Below are 17,692 nucleotides of genomic sequence, written 5' to 3' on the forward strand. Positions count from 1 at the left end.
TTCCTTTTGCCTAGCTCTCCTGGAGGATATGAGTGATAGCCAATTCACTAGGTGTAATCACCTCTTCCTTTCCACCACCTCTCTCCACGTTCCATGAACCTGAAAGGGTACATGCAAAGCCACCAATTTTTGCGCAAATCCATCCGCCCTCCTTCCCCCCCATTCAAATGATGAGAATTAGACTTGGCTATCATACTCTTGATGTAATACTACCCCTAAATGTATGCAACAAGAAGAAGAAGAAGAAGAAGAAGAAGAAGAAGAAAAGAACTGAAGAAAAGAAAAGCACGAACGCCATTCCACACTGAATGGATGGAAAAACTCACTTGCAGAACCACTTAGCACCACAAAAGCACGATCACTGCACCTAGGGGTCCTTAAGTTAGGTGTGTCCGGTGGCTTCGGTCGGCTGGCTCCGCTCCTAACCCCCTAGCCCTTTTTGCTCCCCCACTTCACGCTTAGGGCACATCAAGGGCAGAACATACCTAGGGAGATAACACTCACCTCGGGTTAGACCTGTCACCCTAAGCCACTGGCACTGCACCCCCCCTTGGCACAAATGGGGTCCTCAAGGGTGGGAGACCCACCTCCCCATTCCACTAGCACGAACACAATGCACCAACACGATGAGGAAAGCACTCCCCTTAGGTAGATCACTGGACCTTCTTCTTCAGGCACCCCAAAAGCACCAAATCACCAACTTTGGAGGCCCTCGTCAACCCATGACATCCAGTTAGCTGCTCTGACAAACATCATTCTTAAGCTTCCACAAGCACCTGAATTTACATGTGGCCCTCACCCTTACACCAACCCAACGCCGAAGTGCCATGGGATTGGCACCCGTCTAGGAGGGGGTAATGTTAACCCCAAGTCGAGATGGCAGAAAAATGAAGAAAAAAGTAAAAGGAAGATGGAGAAAGAGCAAAGACACGCAAGCGGCCTCTAAAGATGAACCGGGGAAAAAAGCACAACTTTAAATGGAAGGGCGCCTAAAAAAACTCGGAAAACTCTTGTAAAAGAGTGCCAGGGCTCCCTCTTGTGCCAATTGTAAAATATTAGATGGGTGTAGGCTAGAGGCACAAGGCTAGAAGAGGGAAATGAAAAAAGGACCTTGCCACAATGGCCGGTCATGTAAAAAAGGGATGGTGCCCATGGGATTTTAGGGTTTGTATATATAAAGTTCAAAAAGTAAATAAGAGATCATTCTTTGGTATGTGGCAACAAGAGTCTTCTTCTTCTTCTCTCCTTCTCATCTTCTTGCTTGTGTGTGCTCTTGAGAGAGGGAGTGTGAGAGTGTGAGGGAGGAAGTGTGTGAGAGTGAGGGATCAAGAGGGTGAAGCTCTTCACCATCTCCTCTTCTCTTCTTCTCTTCTCTTCTCTCTTCTTGGGCGCGCGGCTATGGAGGATGGAGCTTGGAGGTGGAGGAGGTTTGAGGATGCTTGAGCTTGCATCTAGGATCATGGAGCTACCAATGTGTGTGAGACAGGAGGCAACTCATATCGGCACTAAGGTAAGCTCACTACACTCGTAGGATTGACAGCGCGTCGGCTAGGTGAGAGATAGCCATTAGAGCTCGCTTGGAATACTTGAAACAATAAGCGGTCAGTGGGTCTTGGCGGTTGAGCGAAAGCTCCCACAATACCCTTGTGAATGTATGAAAGCATCAAACTTATGATACCACTCCTTAATTACTTACTTAAGTCCATAAATACTCTTCTTCAATTTTCACATTAGGTGTTTCCTACATGTTTCCCCAAAGGCCTTAGGCTACTATATATAAATGTCCTCATGTAGATCCCCATATAGAAAAGTCATCTTTGCACCCATCTAATAAAGATCCAAATTCAACTAAGCAACCAAAGCCAAGACCAAGCATAGGGGCCACAAGAGAGAATATCTCATCCAAATCAACTCCTTTTTCCTTCTTAAATCCCTTAGTAACTAATCTAGCATTTTTCCTTCTTAAACCCCTTAGTAACTAATCTAGCCTTATATGCTAGCCTAGGGTGACCAGGGGTGCTCTTCAACTTGTACACCCACTTGCGTAGCAATGCATTCTTTCCATCATACAAGGAAACTAAGTTCCATATATGGTTCCTCTTCAACAAATCAAACTCAGACTATATAGCCCTCTCCCAACAATGAGAATCATCTATGCACATAGTCTCCTCATCGCAATAAGTAGCTCAATAGAGTCTTTCACCATCATATAATCCATGGAGGGCTCTTCATGAGATTACGAGGATATGAAGCTCTAGTAAAACTCAATGTGGAGCCTATACAACTTGTCTTCTCTATCCAACATCATAATCTTGCACAACAAGTCACCCTTGGGCCACTACATCATCAACAATTGCAGTAGCCTATCTCACTGGGACTGGCTATATATTGTGACTAGAGGCTTCTCCTAAAAGATCATCCTACATATCTCAATTACTTACTCTTATCTCATATGCATCTCCATATCTAAGAAAGTTACATGTGACAAACTTTGGATCAAACTTATTGTACTTGTCTTTGGGAATGTGGTAAAAAGTCTCACATCTAAAGACTTGTAAGTATGGATATGAGGGAGGTTTATCAGATCATACCTCCTCTATAACTCTAGTAGCAAGAGTAGTGTATGGGAATCTATTGATGAGATGCATGGAAGTATAACTACCTCAGCCCAAAAGTGATGTAGTAAGCATGTTTGACTAAGTATACTACATACTTTTCCTTGAATAGTCATATTCATGTACTCTACAATACCATTGTGGGATGGTATGAATAGAGCAATCAATTAATGCTTAATACCTCTCTCATCACATCGATGGGTCAATAGTTTCATTTCTTTCAAAGACAATAATACCATAAAGATATATGTGAAAGATTGATCATAGCCAATATATAGTCAATAGACCTAGAAATAAGCAAAGGATAAAGGATACCAACCTTGGCACCTTTAGCAAAAACAAGACTGCTACAAGTGATATTCCATGAAGAATCACCCAAAGATACATGGTACCTATCATCATCCAACTATCCAATGGAAATAAGTCTTTTCTTCAAAGCTAAGACATGATGTACATCATGAAGCATAAATGTAGCACAAGTACCAAATTGCACTCTAACATCAAGTATGCCAATGATAACAAATGCATTGCCATCTCCCAGCCTAAAAGAACCTGTAAGAGTATAGCAGTCATGAAACCAATGGCAATGTGGGGTAATATGGAATGAAGCCCTTAAATAAAAAAGCCAACACTAAGAGTGAGTGAATAGTGCATCGATCAATTTGTAGTATCAAGAGACGAGAATGTAGTCATCAAAACTGTACTCTAAGGCATTTATCTCCTCTATCTTCACAGTGGACTTAGGCACAATCTTAGTGGAATTTCCATTTTCTTTTACTTTTCCCTTGCCTTTCTCATTGTGCTTATCATTGTACATTTTATGGTATTACAGCCTAATGTGATCCTACTACCCATAATAATGACATGTCAAAGAGGACTTACGACTGCGGGACTTACTATAGGATTACCCCCATGAGATTGAGACTTTCCCTTGTTGGGATGTGAGTCTCTAGCACTATTATTATTACCATTTCTTCCTCTAATAGTAAGTGCATGAGGAGTATGGACTGCATCAATGTTCTTATTGTCTACTTCTTCAGTAAGTAAAGCACTCTCTATATCACTGCATTTAAAAACCACCCTCAGGAGGATTAGCCATAGCAATAAAAAATGTATCCCATGAATCTGTTAGTGTGACAAGCAAGATGAAAGACTTTATGTTATTATCAAACTTTATGTTCTGTGAGACATTGGCTAGAGTGGAACTCATTTAAATGAGTAGACATAGGGGTATTCTCCTTTACCCAAAGATCCACAAGCTTCTTCAACTTAATACAATTGAGATATTGGACTCTTTTTGTCTTAAAGATCAAGGATCTTCTTCCATAAATCATATGCACCACCCTTAGTGTTCCACAAATCACGTGGTGGGGAAACTTGCTGAGCTATTACGCTAAACACGTATCATATACATAAGAGAAAGCTCACTCAAAAACACAAGAAGAGAGATGAAAGACAAAACGTTATATTGTTGGTTTTTCTTCTTTCTTCCTCAAAAAATAAAATATACACAAAGTATACATAAGATAAAAAATAAATGAAAGTGGCCTAGTAAGTCAAATAATGTCTAACTGACTATATTAACCGATTAGTGTTATAATATGTTAGTTGTAGATAGGTGTAACTAACAAAATATAATAGGTGATAAGTCACTAGCCATGTGAGAATTATGATGGCCACCAACATGCTAAGTATAGATGTGAACATCTATTTGACCAAACAATCTATAATCAATGTTCGTATGTGTTGAGCTTATCATCTCAACTCTTCTCCTCAAGCTTGACTACATGTCTAAAACTCCAAGTAAGCCTCGGAATTTTTGAAGCTTCTCTACACCTAATGGTTTTGTGAAAATTTTAGCTATCTAATCTTGCGTACAAACATATACCAAGTAATGTCTTCTGCAACTACCTTCTCTCTCACAAAATGGTAATGCACCTCAATGTGCTTAGTTCTAGCATGGAACATTGGGTGTTACAATGAATGATAAATGGACCATCTCCTTGCATATCATTCAACATACCATCTCACATGCTACCATAGTAGTACCTCTATACTCAAACTCCATACTTGATAAAGAAACCATTAGTTGCTTTTTTATGCTCCAAGTATTTGCTACACTACCAAGGGAAAACATGAATCTATTGGGTAGATATGTGTATCCAAATACTCACACATCCTTAAGTGTCTCATAAAGAAGTCCATAATGCAAGGTGGACTTCACATACCTCAATATATGTGTAATTGCATCCTTGAAAAACATATCAAACCAATACTACCTTTGAGACAACCAAATACATTTGCACATCTCATCACCTCAACACCAAGAAAGTACCTTAGCTCACCCAAATCTTTCATCTCAAACTCTTGCTTCAAAAGACCATTGATGTTAGCAATCTCACTATCCCCATCACTTGTAATAAATCAAGTCATTCACATAGATGACTATGATAATCAAACTTACATCACCCTTCTTCACATAAAGTGATTAACCTACATCTAGAACATAAAAGTCAATGTTGAAAATATATTCTCCAATCTTGTCAAACCATGCTCTAGGTGCTTTTTTCAACCTGTAGAGTGACTTCTTTAACTTGCACACGTGTGGGATGCTCTAAATCCTCATAACCCGATGGCTACTTCATATATACCTCTTCTTACAAATCACCGTAGAAATTCAAGGTATTCTTCACATTTATTTTCTGTGTAAACTCCATCCTCTAGCTGCTACCGAAGCAATTACACATTTGAATTGCCATCCTAGTGTTTGGATTGAATGTCTCTTTATAATATATGCCATATGTCTATACGTAGCCTTTTGCAACCCATCTAGCCTTATACTTGATAATTGAGTCATCTATATTATACTTTACTTTATAAACCCACTTACAACTAATATCTTTCTTGCCCTTGGGCAATGGTACGAGATCCCAAGTCATGTTGGCCTCTTGTGCAGCCATCTCCTCATCCATTGCTACATCCCAATAAGCATGGTCAACAACCTCCTCAAAACAAGTGGGCTCAACAGCCTCAATTATCTTTGCTATATAAGCATAATGGTGACCTACATAACCCTCAAAACCGAATCTTCTAACAAGATATCTCACCCTACTAGACTTTTGTACCATTGGATTAGTCAATGGAGCCTTTACATTACCATGTGCTCTCTATACACCTAGTTTCTTGATTGAAGGAATACCAAGATCATACTCCAAGCTCTCTAAGCCACTAGAGTCTCCATCAAAAATTGCATCATTGGTAGATGCATTATTACCATTTGACACTTTCTTCTCCCCTTTGTCATTACTTGCAACAATAATAGATGTACCTAAAGATATGGGGTTACTCCTTAGTCTCCTAGACTAAGTAATTATAGATCTACTATGAAATGATGTCTTTGGTCCAGTAAGAGTCCATGATTTCCACTTTTTTTTCTGCACATGGTTATCATGATCATCAACATCATCCAGTGCATCTCTACTAGATGCGTACCAACTGCTCATCTCATAAACAATATCCCTGCTCACCCGAAACTGACCACCACTAATAGGATTATAACAACGATATCCTTTTTGCTTCAGTAGAGTATCCAATAAAAATACATTTTTCAATCTTTGGGTCTAACTTCTTCCTTAACTCATTAGACACATGAACATATGCAATACAATCAAACACTTGTAAGTGTGATACATGAGGTTTTTTTCCTATAAAAAATTCTTCAGGCATCATACCATGAACTACGGCTATAGGAGACATGTTCATAATGTAGATAATAGTATGACGACCTTAGAAAAAAAATGCTTGGGCATATTCTTTTCAACCATCAATGCCCATGCAACTTCTACAATAAGCGTGTTTTTCTTTTTTGAAACCTCATTTTGTTATGGAATATATGTGTTTGTAAACTATCACTTTATCCCATGAGACCTCAAAAAATCATTGAACTCATTAAAGAGGTATACTTTCCCTTCATCTTCCCTTAAGCACTTAACTTTCAAGCCTATTTTTGTTTCAACAATAGCCTTGAAAGTTTTAAAGTTCTTAAACACTTCACTATTTTCCTTTATGAAATATACCTAGAGTTTCCTAGAGCAATCATCGATGAATGTAACAAAATACTTATTGCCACCAAGAGATACAATTCAGATAGGCCCCTAAACATCTATATGCACAACATCAAGTATATATTTGCTTATATTTCTGCATTGTGAAAATGATTGCCTTGTCTACTTTCCTAAATTGACGTGCTTCATAAACTTTGTGTGATTCTATAACTCTAAATGCAGGAAAACTTGTAACCAACTCGTTGGACTGCGTTTATTTCAAACTTTATAGGTTTACATGTCCAATATGTTTGCACCATATTAATGTTTGCAACCACACCTTTAGCTTTAGTATTTATAGGAAGGATTCTAGCTCCAAAGTAAACATTCCACTCTAACTCTGTTTCCTTTTGCAATCCACATGTACTTATTATTAAAGTCTTTAAAAACACAGGCATTTGTATTAAATCTAACTTGTAACCATTTCTCTACAATTAGACCAATAGATAGAAAATTCTTTGTGATGGATTGGCACATGTAAAACATCTAGGAAACACTTTGTCTAATCATCATGCAAGGACAATTGAACTTTTCAATGTATGAAATCAAATGACATGAATCATTACTTCTCCATAACCTGGACTTTGTAAATTGTGCATCTCACTAAACCTTTTAGCTTGGCTCATCATATGATTAGATGCATCCAAATCAACATACCATACACCATTATATATCCCCTTTTCTCTAACAGAATTCATCATATGCTACATGACAAACAAATGCTCATTTTTGTCATCATTCGATCTTGAAGTTGATGCATAATTTTTTTGTTGTAATTTATTGTTGCAAATATTATCCTTCTTATCATAACAATGGGCTTCAATACAACACATTATTCTACAATAATAATAACAAATACTACTAGGAATATTAAAATCTCTATTTTTCCATCCACCTCTTCCTCTAGAGCTCCCCCTACCTCTAGAATTACCGCACCCTCCCAAAATTTGTATATCACTAAACTATTGATTTATTTGTCTTGTCAGTTTTACCACCAATATATCCCATACCACAGCCTCTTGAAGAGGATCTGCCACTTCTCCTTCCTAACTTTGAGTAAGATACTTGGACCAATTCACCACTTCTTTCATATGGTTCACTCTGCATGTTCATGTCATCAGTGATGGGAGAGAGACCAACTTGTCGAAGTCTAGAAATGGCTTCCATACATACATAAAAGTAATAAAAGATTTTCAAGCCATCTCATTATTAAGGCCACCTAAAGTAGATGAAATCAAATCATCATCATCAAGCATTGCATCAATAGTTGGCATCTTCCCTTCTTTCAAAGTATTCAACTCTTACTTGAGTTAAATCTTTTGTGCCTTTGCATTTACTAAAAACATATTCTTAAAGGTTATCCAAGTTGCATGATGCAAACTTTTTGTGTCTCTAATATGCCCCAACATAGTACTATCAATTACTATAGAAAGCCAATACATTACATGTTTGTCTTTTGCAATTTGTCCTTTCCATGCCTTTAATACTTCTAGAATCTCGTAGGATCAATTAGCTACGGTTCCTTTTCCTCATCTAAAACAAGCTCATGATTTGGCCTAAACTTTATGTGAAAAGGCATCAATAAATGTGAAAATACTTAGCACCCTCCAAAGATTGATAGGGTATGGGACCACAAACATTAGCATGAACTAGACCCAAGGGCTTGCTCATGTATGCAAGACTTCTTATGAGTATTACAAGTTTGCTTTCCATATAAACTCGCATATAGACAATGATCACAAGAATCAAAATACAAATAGTCCATGGGTAGGAGATACTACAAAAAATTCAAAACTTTTATTTCAAGTGACATGTGTACAAGGTGATGATACCACAAAGATACATGAGGAAGATCAATGAGTGAACAATACGTGATAGTAGACTCAAAAACAAGAAAATGATAAAGACTACCAATTTTGGCATCTCTATGTAAAATGAGGTTTTCATGAGTAATTTTCCAAGTAGAATCACCAAAAGAAACGTGATAACTAATATTTGCAGATGCGGTTGGTACACTGCCCATGAATAATAGCTACATGATAGCTATCCTTATCTACTCTAGTTCGTGGCTCAGTTAGTATGCCACCTTAGTTAGTTGAGTTTGGTTTGAGACCCATATATAGGGATCTTCTATTTCCTTGTACTTGAGTTCTTTTTGGCTTACACAACTAAGAAGAGGAAAACTGTTTTCAGCCTCCACCTCTGTGTGTATTCCCCCATTGTGCAAGCAAGAAAGCTACAAGTGAGACTCCTTCCTTCTCTCCCACAATCTTGACATGGTATCAGAGCCTTGTTCGTGGTAAGGAGCTCAAGAAAGTAAGCCAAGCTCGCGGTGTTCTAGTAAGAGGAGCAGTGTTGCTTTCATTTTCTATTTTGGGAGCAGATCTCTACAGGCAGCACAGCCGGAAATTGCAAGAGTGCATTGTCTCAGGTTGAGACGCCCTTCCCGGTGAAGCAAAAGGGCAGTACATGCTGCGGGTAAGGGCTTTAGCCCTTGGCGACCCTGTCTTTTTTATTTGAGGCCATTTCGGGGCCTGTTCATCAAACCACATGACAGGTCATGCAGAATGGATGGAGGATTCAACGGAAATGGAAAAACTAGGATTTGTGGAGACTGGTGATGATATTGCACATCCTATTGTGCAGATTGAAAAAATTCATTTGTCTATGCAGGATGGGAAAAAGATATACATGTCCGATGTATTTCATGTCCCAAATATCACCAAGAATCTGGTTTCTATTGGTCAAATGGTTGAGCAGGGCTTGCAGGTCAGATTTAATCCTCATGGATGCTTTGTTGAGGATATGAAAAATAAAGGTCGCTTGATAGCAAAAGGGAAGAAGAAGGGCAGAATGTTTACGTTGGATGCAGACATGCCTGAATTGAGTGCAGCAATGTTTGCACATGGGACCGGTGTAGTTGCAGATATTGATATCTGGCATAAACGCATTGGTCATGTTAATGTACAGCGACTTAAATCAATGCAGGCCCAAAATATTGTTGCAGGATTGCCTAAATTCAAGGTCGCAGAAATGCATAAGGTATGTGAAGCCTGTCAATTTGGAAAATAGGCAAGGAAACCATTTCCTAGACATGTTCAAGAGAGTGAGAAGCCATTGGAATTAATCCACTCTGATGTGTGGTCTACTAAAGCTGCATCTCTTGGAGGTTGTCATTATTTTGTCACTTTTATTGATGACTATAGCAGAAAAGTTTGGGTGTATTTTATGAAAAAGAAAAGTGAAGTTTTTGGGCATTTCAAAACTCTTAAAGCTATGGTTGAAAAAGAAACAGGCCTGCAAATAAAATGCCTAAGGTCAGATGGAGGGGGAGAGTACCTCTCAAATGAGTTTGCAAGGTTCCTGTAAGACCATGGCATAAAGCAGCAATATTCATGCAGTCATAATCCACAACAAAATGGAATTGCAGAAAGGAAAAACAGGCATATTGGAGAGGTATCTCGTGCCATGCTCAACGAAAAAGACTTGCCAGATTTTTACTGGGCTGAAGCAGTTGCTACAGCAGTCTATATAATGAACAGGACTCCCACTGCAGCAATACATGGGATGACTCCAGAGGAGAAGTATAATGGTAGGGAACCAGATATTTCTCATTTGAAAATTTTTTGTTGCATTGCCTATGTACATGTGCCAGATGAGCTGAGATCCAAGTTGGATCCAAAAGTTGAGAAGTGCATCTTTATTGGTTACTCTCTGCAAGCAAAAAGGGTATAGATACTATAACCCTTCTACTCGTAAGTTTACAGTGAGCAGAGATGTTGTTTTTGATGAGATGAGTAGCTGGTATAAACCAGTAAATGTGATTGATGATGTAGATGCACAAAATGGTAATGCTGCACAGAATTCACAGCAGCAGTCACAAAATATTAGTGGACCTGGAGCGTCCTCTAGCAGTGGTTCACATTCTTCGCCATGGACAGGCAGATTGAGATCAGGAGAATCTTCTCAAAGTAATGTAGATAGTGGTATGCAGGTATTACGAAAAGGAAAAGAGAAGGTTGATCAGCCCATGTTTGATGTGAATGCAGGTCACTCTTATGTGGATGGTGAATCCAGTGGCTTAGAACAGAGCATTGATGATGAGTTGGGTATTCCTTCTATTGTTACACCTGGAGTAAGGAAGACTAGGGATGTTTTGAGAGCACCTAGGAGTGAACCTATTTTGCGCAGGTCTACGAGAGCTAGGTATCCTGTGGATAGGCTAAAATATGATGGATTTACAGCCATTCACTATGCATATATGGTCAAAGTGATACAGGAACCAGAACCCACTTCTTTTGAGCAAGCCATGGGAAAAGAAAAATGGGAGAAAGCCATGGATGAAGAAATGGATGCCTTGGAAGCAAATGCTACATGGGAATTGGTACCTTTGCCTAAAGGTAAGAATGCAATTGGCTGTAAGTGGGTTTATAAGGTGAAGCATAATGCAGATGGTTCTGTGAACAGATACAAGGCAAGATTAGTAGTCAAGGGGTATGCACAAACATATGGCATTGACTATGAAGAAACATTCAGTCCGGTTGCAAGGATGGCAACCGTAAGAGCAGTTATTGTTATGGCTGCATCAAAGGGATAGTCTTTATATCTGATGGATGTAAAGAATGCCTTCTTGCATGGTGATTTGCAAGAAGAGGTCTATATGGAGCAGCCACCAGGTTATGTGCATGCTGTTTATCCTGAGTTTGTTTGCAGGTTGAAGAAAGCCTTGTATGGCTTGAAGCAAGCACCTAGAGCATGGTCTGACAAGATAGGACAGTATCTGGTCACTATTGGCTTTCAGATTTCCAAGACAGATTTCTCACTTTATGTGAGAAAAATAGAGAAAGGTATTATGCTACTTATCATTTATGTTGATGATTTAATTATGACAGGTGACAGTGATGAAGATATCCTTCATGTGAAAATGCTATTGAAGCAGAAGTTTGAGATGAAGGATTTGGGAGAGCTGCGTTATTTCTTGGGCATTGAGGCGATTAGATCACCAAGTGGGATACAGCTCTTGCAGAGGCAGTATGGATTGGACATGCTGTCCAAATATGGGATGACAGGCTGTAAGCCTATTTCAGTTCCTTTGGAGCAGAATGTGAAGCTTAGCGCAGATGCAGGTGAGCTTCTGGAAGACCCTACTATGTACAGACGCATAGTAGGAAGCTTGATTTATATGACTATTACCAGGCCAGATTTGAGCTATGCTGTTGGATTGGTAAGTCAGTTTATGCAAGCTCCAAGGAAACTGCATTTGGATGCGGCTAGACGCATACTCAGGTATGTGAAGTCCACATTGCAGTATGGACTATTTTATGAGATTGGGATTCAGATACAGTTGCATGGATACACTGATGCTGATTGGGCTAGTAGCATTTCTGATAGACAATCTACCAGTGGATATGTGTTCTCTTTTGGGAGTGCTGGAGTCACTTGGAGCAGCAAGAAACAGCCTACAGTTGCCTTGTCCAGCATAGAGGCTGAGTACAGGGGTGCAGCAATGGCTGCATGTGAGGTAGCTTGGTTGCATAAGCTACTTTATGATATGCATCAGCCTACAGATGGGCCAGTTGTCATTTATTGTGACAACATGAGTAGTATACACTTGGCAAATAACCCAGTCTATCATGCTAGAACAAAGCATATTGAGGTGCATTATCACTATGTGCGGGAGAGGGTTTTACTAGGTCTTATTGATCTAATTTATATCAGCACAGAGGATCAGGTAGCTGACATATTTACGAAGGCATTGGGCACAGAGAAGCTGCGCAAGTTCAGAGACCTGCTTGGTGTGCAGGAATTGGGATTGAGCTCAAGGGGGAGTGTTGAGATATCGAGCTCCACTCGTGATATGCCAGGGTGACCGTTGTGCATTTATGTCACCGACTTGTCAGTTGCAGATGCGGTTGGTACACCGCCCATGAATAATAGCTACATGATAGCTATCCTTATCTACTCTAGTTCGTGGCTCAGTTAGTATGCCACCTTAGTTAGTTGAGTTTGGTTTGAGACCCATATATAGGGATCTTCTATTTCCTTGTACTTGAGTTCTTTTTGGCTTACACAACTAAGAAGAGGAAAACTGTTTTCAGCCTCCACCTCTGTGTGTATTCCCCCATTGTGCAAGCAAGAAAGCTACAAGTGAGACTCCTTCCTTCTCTCCCACAATCTTGACATGATCATCTTCCATTCGTACTAAACCAAAAATGATATAGTAGGTATAAAATCGATTGTGATGCACAATCACATGAAAGAAAGCCTCCGAATCAAGTAACCAATGCTGAGAGAATGAAGCTGACCATCAATCAACTATGTGGCACCAAGCGAAGACATAGTCAATATGTAATTATTTGAATTATACTTGAATGGATTAATCTCTTCAATCTTGTATGTGGATTTAGTGATGTATTGATCATCTAATTAATTTGCATTAACTCATGTGTATCCTAGCATATCTTATGGCATTGTGGCATATGCTAGGGGAGGTGCACTTACAAGAAATCATTTATGTAACATGCCCAGAGGGTATCAAGAAATATCCCTTCTTTACATGCTACTATGGGGTCATAAAATGACACCTTTTACTTTACTAAACTAAAGAATCTATTTCAAATTGTAATTAAAAATCCCTTTTATAAATATAATCCTCTAAATTTTACTAAATAAGATACCCTTTCTTTTGAACCCACATGGTATATTACAGGTTCTATAAATTCTACTAAATAAGATACACTTTCTTTTGAACCCATGTGGAATGTTACTAAATTTTACTAAATAAGATACCCTTTCTTTTGTTCCCGTGTCGTATGTTACATGTTCTATAAGAAGGTGCACCCTTTAGGGCCATATATGTCCTTGTTGTCCGCAATAATGACATGTATTTACATGAGGGAAGAGCCAACACATTGATGTTCTGGTAACCAACATACATTCTAGAATTGTTTGAGCACAAAGGCACATTATTTGAGAAAAGTAGAGAAAGCATGTTTGAGCATAAAGCATCCTTGCATATCAAAAATGCAAAGTGTTGAAAAGACAACTAATATCTGATCTAGACAAAAACCAAGGGGTTATTCAATTCCCATTCATCAATTGTATATGCTTGAGAAGTGTTAGGATGATTCTAACTCTTACTAAGTAATGGACCCTAGCCCTAAAAGATCCTTGGTAGCATCAACTATATTGAAACCACTTCAATTATAAGCTTGATTTTTGAGACTACCCCAATCACCATTCTCATTCACAAAGTGATCTCTTTAGTCAATCAAGCAACATCAAAACCCAATCCGAGCACAATGGATGAACCCATATTTCTAGCCGATCTTCCTTGATAATTCCAAGCATCCATTGAGAGCTACAACATGGATGCATGCTTTGATCTTACAAACTCACAAATGAAAAATGATAGAGAAGCTTCTAGCACTCAAGGATCAAGGTGGGAATGGGACAATAGGAGGAAGGGTTGCCCCCCCTCCCTCTTTACTTTTACAGTTGGAGGGGGAAATTAAGTGGGGGACATACCCCTAATGTATACACTTATTCACTTTTGGAAACACCCCCTCCCCTACACTTACATGATTCCCTAAGTTTCTCAAGGCAAATCGCCTAGGCTCATAACCACTGCTAAGCATGACAACTCATTGGTACCCTTCAAGTTGCTGATCCTACACACCATTCTCGTGTTTTCCTCCATTCCATCCTGTTGCCATTCCATTCTTTTGGCTTGAGATATCTAGAAGTGCTTTCCAATTTACAACACACCTATTGTTCAATAATATTTTGATGAAGGAGGGACTACAATTGCTTTGCTAGCCCTTCTTTTCTCACTAATAGAACAACTTACTTATACACCTTGGCCATGCAGCCTTTTGATTTGGATGCTTTTAGTGAATTGAAGTGTAGTATAAATTTCTACAACTAGTGGATTCTTGAAACTGTAACACATTAACTCTTGTATATAACCAAACTTATTTGACTCTATATATAGTTATTATTTTGCTTAGAGTTTTGCACCAACGTGAGCCCAAGCTACTCTCATACTTGGAACATTACTATATTTTAACACTATATTAGGGAATTTGGGAATTCTCATATAGTTTGGGAATTCCAAATACAGTTAGTATTTGTCCACATTATCAAATATTATCCCCTTACTTGAAAGTGGAGTCTACCCTAATTACTATGTAGGTTGTCTTTCCAAGTCCCACTTTGAAGTATGGGTTAAGATTTAGCCACATGGTCAAATCTTTACCCTTATTTGAAAGTGGGACTTGGGAGATTCCCAAATTCTCTAATATGGTATTTTTTGTGGAGTGAGAAAAGAGGAAAAATATACAAGATCAAATAAATAGTTCATGTATGATGGTGAAAATCAATTGTATATGTATGATGGTAAAAAACTAAGCTATCATCAATGCTCTCTACCTTTTTGAGCTAGAATCTGCTATATGTTACTTTTAAAGCTTCACCAAGTAAATTCATGATAACAATAGGGGACCAAGTACAATTGGATATTCAAGACTTAATATAACATCAATAATAGAAGTTTTTTAACAATCTTAAATTGGAGATACATCAAGAAAACTAGATTACCCTAGAGTCTCAAAGAACAGTCAAAGACACATGAAAATCATCAACATCAAGGACAATTTCTTCCTACATTGCATACATTGACTACATGGCACAATGGTTATCTACTTCCTTAGGACAAGTTACAAATTGCTTTAGCAACACATCTTTGTAAATTGTACAATTCTTATTAAATAGCTTAAACCAAAACAAGGCGAGTGTTTCAACTATCTAGGCTTACTATTGTAATAACTATTTCATGAGCTAGGTCTATTATTTTCAATCTATCTACCAATCAATTATTCTTTCATTTCAACTTCGTCAGATTGCCAACCTATTTGTATGTCAAATAAGAAAGAGAAACAAAAATAAAAGAAAAGAGATCTAAAAGAGCTCAAGTTAGATATGCATGATCAACATGGCAAGGGGTTCTCAAGCTAGGTATAATTTGTGACCCTATTCGGCTAGCTTTGTCTCTACCCCCCCTAGCCCTATTCCCATTTTCCCCCACACATCTCATTTTCCTTATACTTCATATGCATTGATCCAATGGAGAACCATATACTTCAAGAGATACTTGAATTGGACTCCAACTTTTGTCTATCCCACTTTAATGTTTGCCTTCACTCTTCTTTAACTGTTACTAGCCTTTTTCCTCAACAACAACAATTATTTCCATCTTCATCAATTTAAGGTTCCTTGCTTTATCAACTTCATCGACATCAATAGAATAATCCATGTAGAAATCTCTTAACAAAGTATTGGTCTATGTAAGCATCATAACCTACATATGATTTTGGGTCCCTAATTGTGGGATGACACTTGAGGCTTACCTAGAGTTCTTGCCTAGAGTTCATCAACCCATCTCTTGTGTTTAATATGCTCAATGCCCCACTCTCCCAAGGTGCTAGCAATGATCCATGGTTATCTAAGGAGTAAGGCCCCTGTTATGAGGAGAAGCCATGTGTGAGCTCAATGGTTGGCTCTTGACTTATATGTTAAGTGAGGTTTATGTGACTGGATGGCCAAAAAGTGACCTTTGTGGATCTAGTTTTTGGATTAAATAGAGTAGTTATGTTGGTAGCAAAATGAGGCACAATGTATCAAGTTGTAGGGTATATGAGTTATCAAGAATCCCTATTTTGAGGTTTGGGGGTCACATAAGTAGCCCCTAGATAGGGGGGTCTCAAGGGGACTCGTGGCCCCCTTGATGGGGGTTTAGGGTGCCCCTGGACTGCACCAACGGTAAGGAATATTCCCTACTTGATTAGTGAAGGTTCACAATATGGTCGAATAGGCCGACTAGACTACCTTCCTAGAGTAAAAAAGGAAAACCCCTCTAAATCCATCATCAATCTATTTTTCACTCAATTAGAGTTCTTCTAGCTAGCCTTAAGCTCCTCGCCTATTATATTTTTGGATCGCTATCCCAGGTGGATAGAGTCATCTTTGTATTAGTTCATTTAAAATTAAAGTTTTTTTTGTTCTTCTTAGATTTGTTGTATACTCTTTACTCATTGCTCAAATTCTATCTGTTGTGCCATGTAATTGGTACATGATATTAGAGCCCATGGGTCTCTAAGGAGTGAAGAGTATAGGAGAGGGAAGGGCTTCAATAAACAAAGAGAAGAAATGTCATTTGCCACATCAAGTAGCGGTGCTGGCACATTAGGTCATGGTTCAGTGAAGGCAAGTTAAATGGTACAAACTACACTTTGTGGAAGTCTAAAATTACAACTATCCTTGATTCTTAAGACCTATTAGATACGGTGTTAGGGACTGACCCACAACCACAACCCACACCCAACCCATCAAATTTGAGTATTATGATTCCTCCAAATATAGATCTTCTATGGGCTTGGAAATGAAGGAATGTAGATGCATTGTGTGCCTTAGTTACGAGCTCTTTTGACATTATTTTAACCTTGATTCAACGTACAACTAAGGCATCATAGGCTTGGAACATATTGAAAAGTTAGTATAACAAGAGAAATCAAACAAGGATTCAGAACTTGAGAATCAACTAGTAATGGAGAAGTTAAAGGAGAGAGAGTTGAAGTGTTCATCACTCAATTTAAGAATCTATGTGACCAAATGGATGATGCTATGATACAAAAGAATGGTGAGGAGCTAGCTTGAAGGTTCTTCAAAAATTTCTACCAAAGTTTAATGGGTTTGTAATTTTTTTGAATACTGAGGTGAGACTTATTTGAGGAATCAAGGAGAGTGCTTCTACTACAAGAAGAAAGGATATGCAATTATTGATTGTCATGTCAAGAAGGCATATGAAAAAAATAGCACCCTGAAGACTAAATGGAAGGAGACAATTGATATGGATGAAGCTGAGTTGGAGTTATTTATGGCGAACAATTGAGGAAGTGTGTTCCTCAATGAAAAAAT

This window comes from Lygodium microphyllum, chromosome 23 (assembly GCF_053477565.2).
Source record: "Lygodium microphyllum isolate KBCC chromosome 23, Lygodium_microphyllum_v1.1.10, whole genome shotgun sequence".
In the NCBI taxonomy this organism is placed as follows: Eukaryota; Viridiplantae; Streptophyta; class Polypodiopsida; order Schizaeales; family Lygodiaceae; genus Lygodium; species Lygodium microphyllum.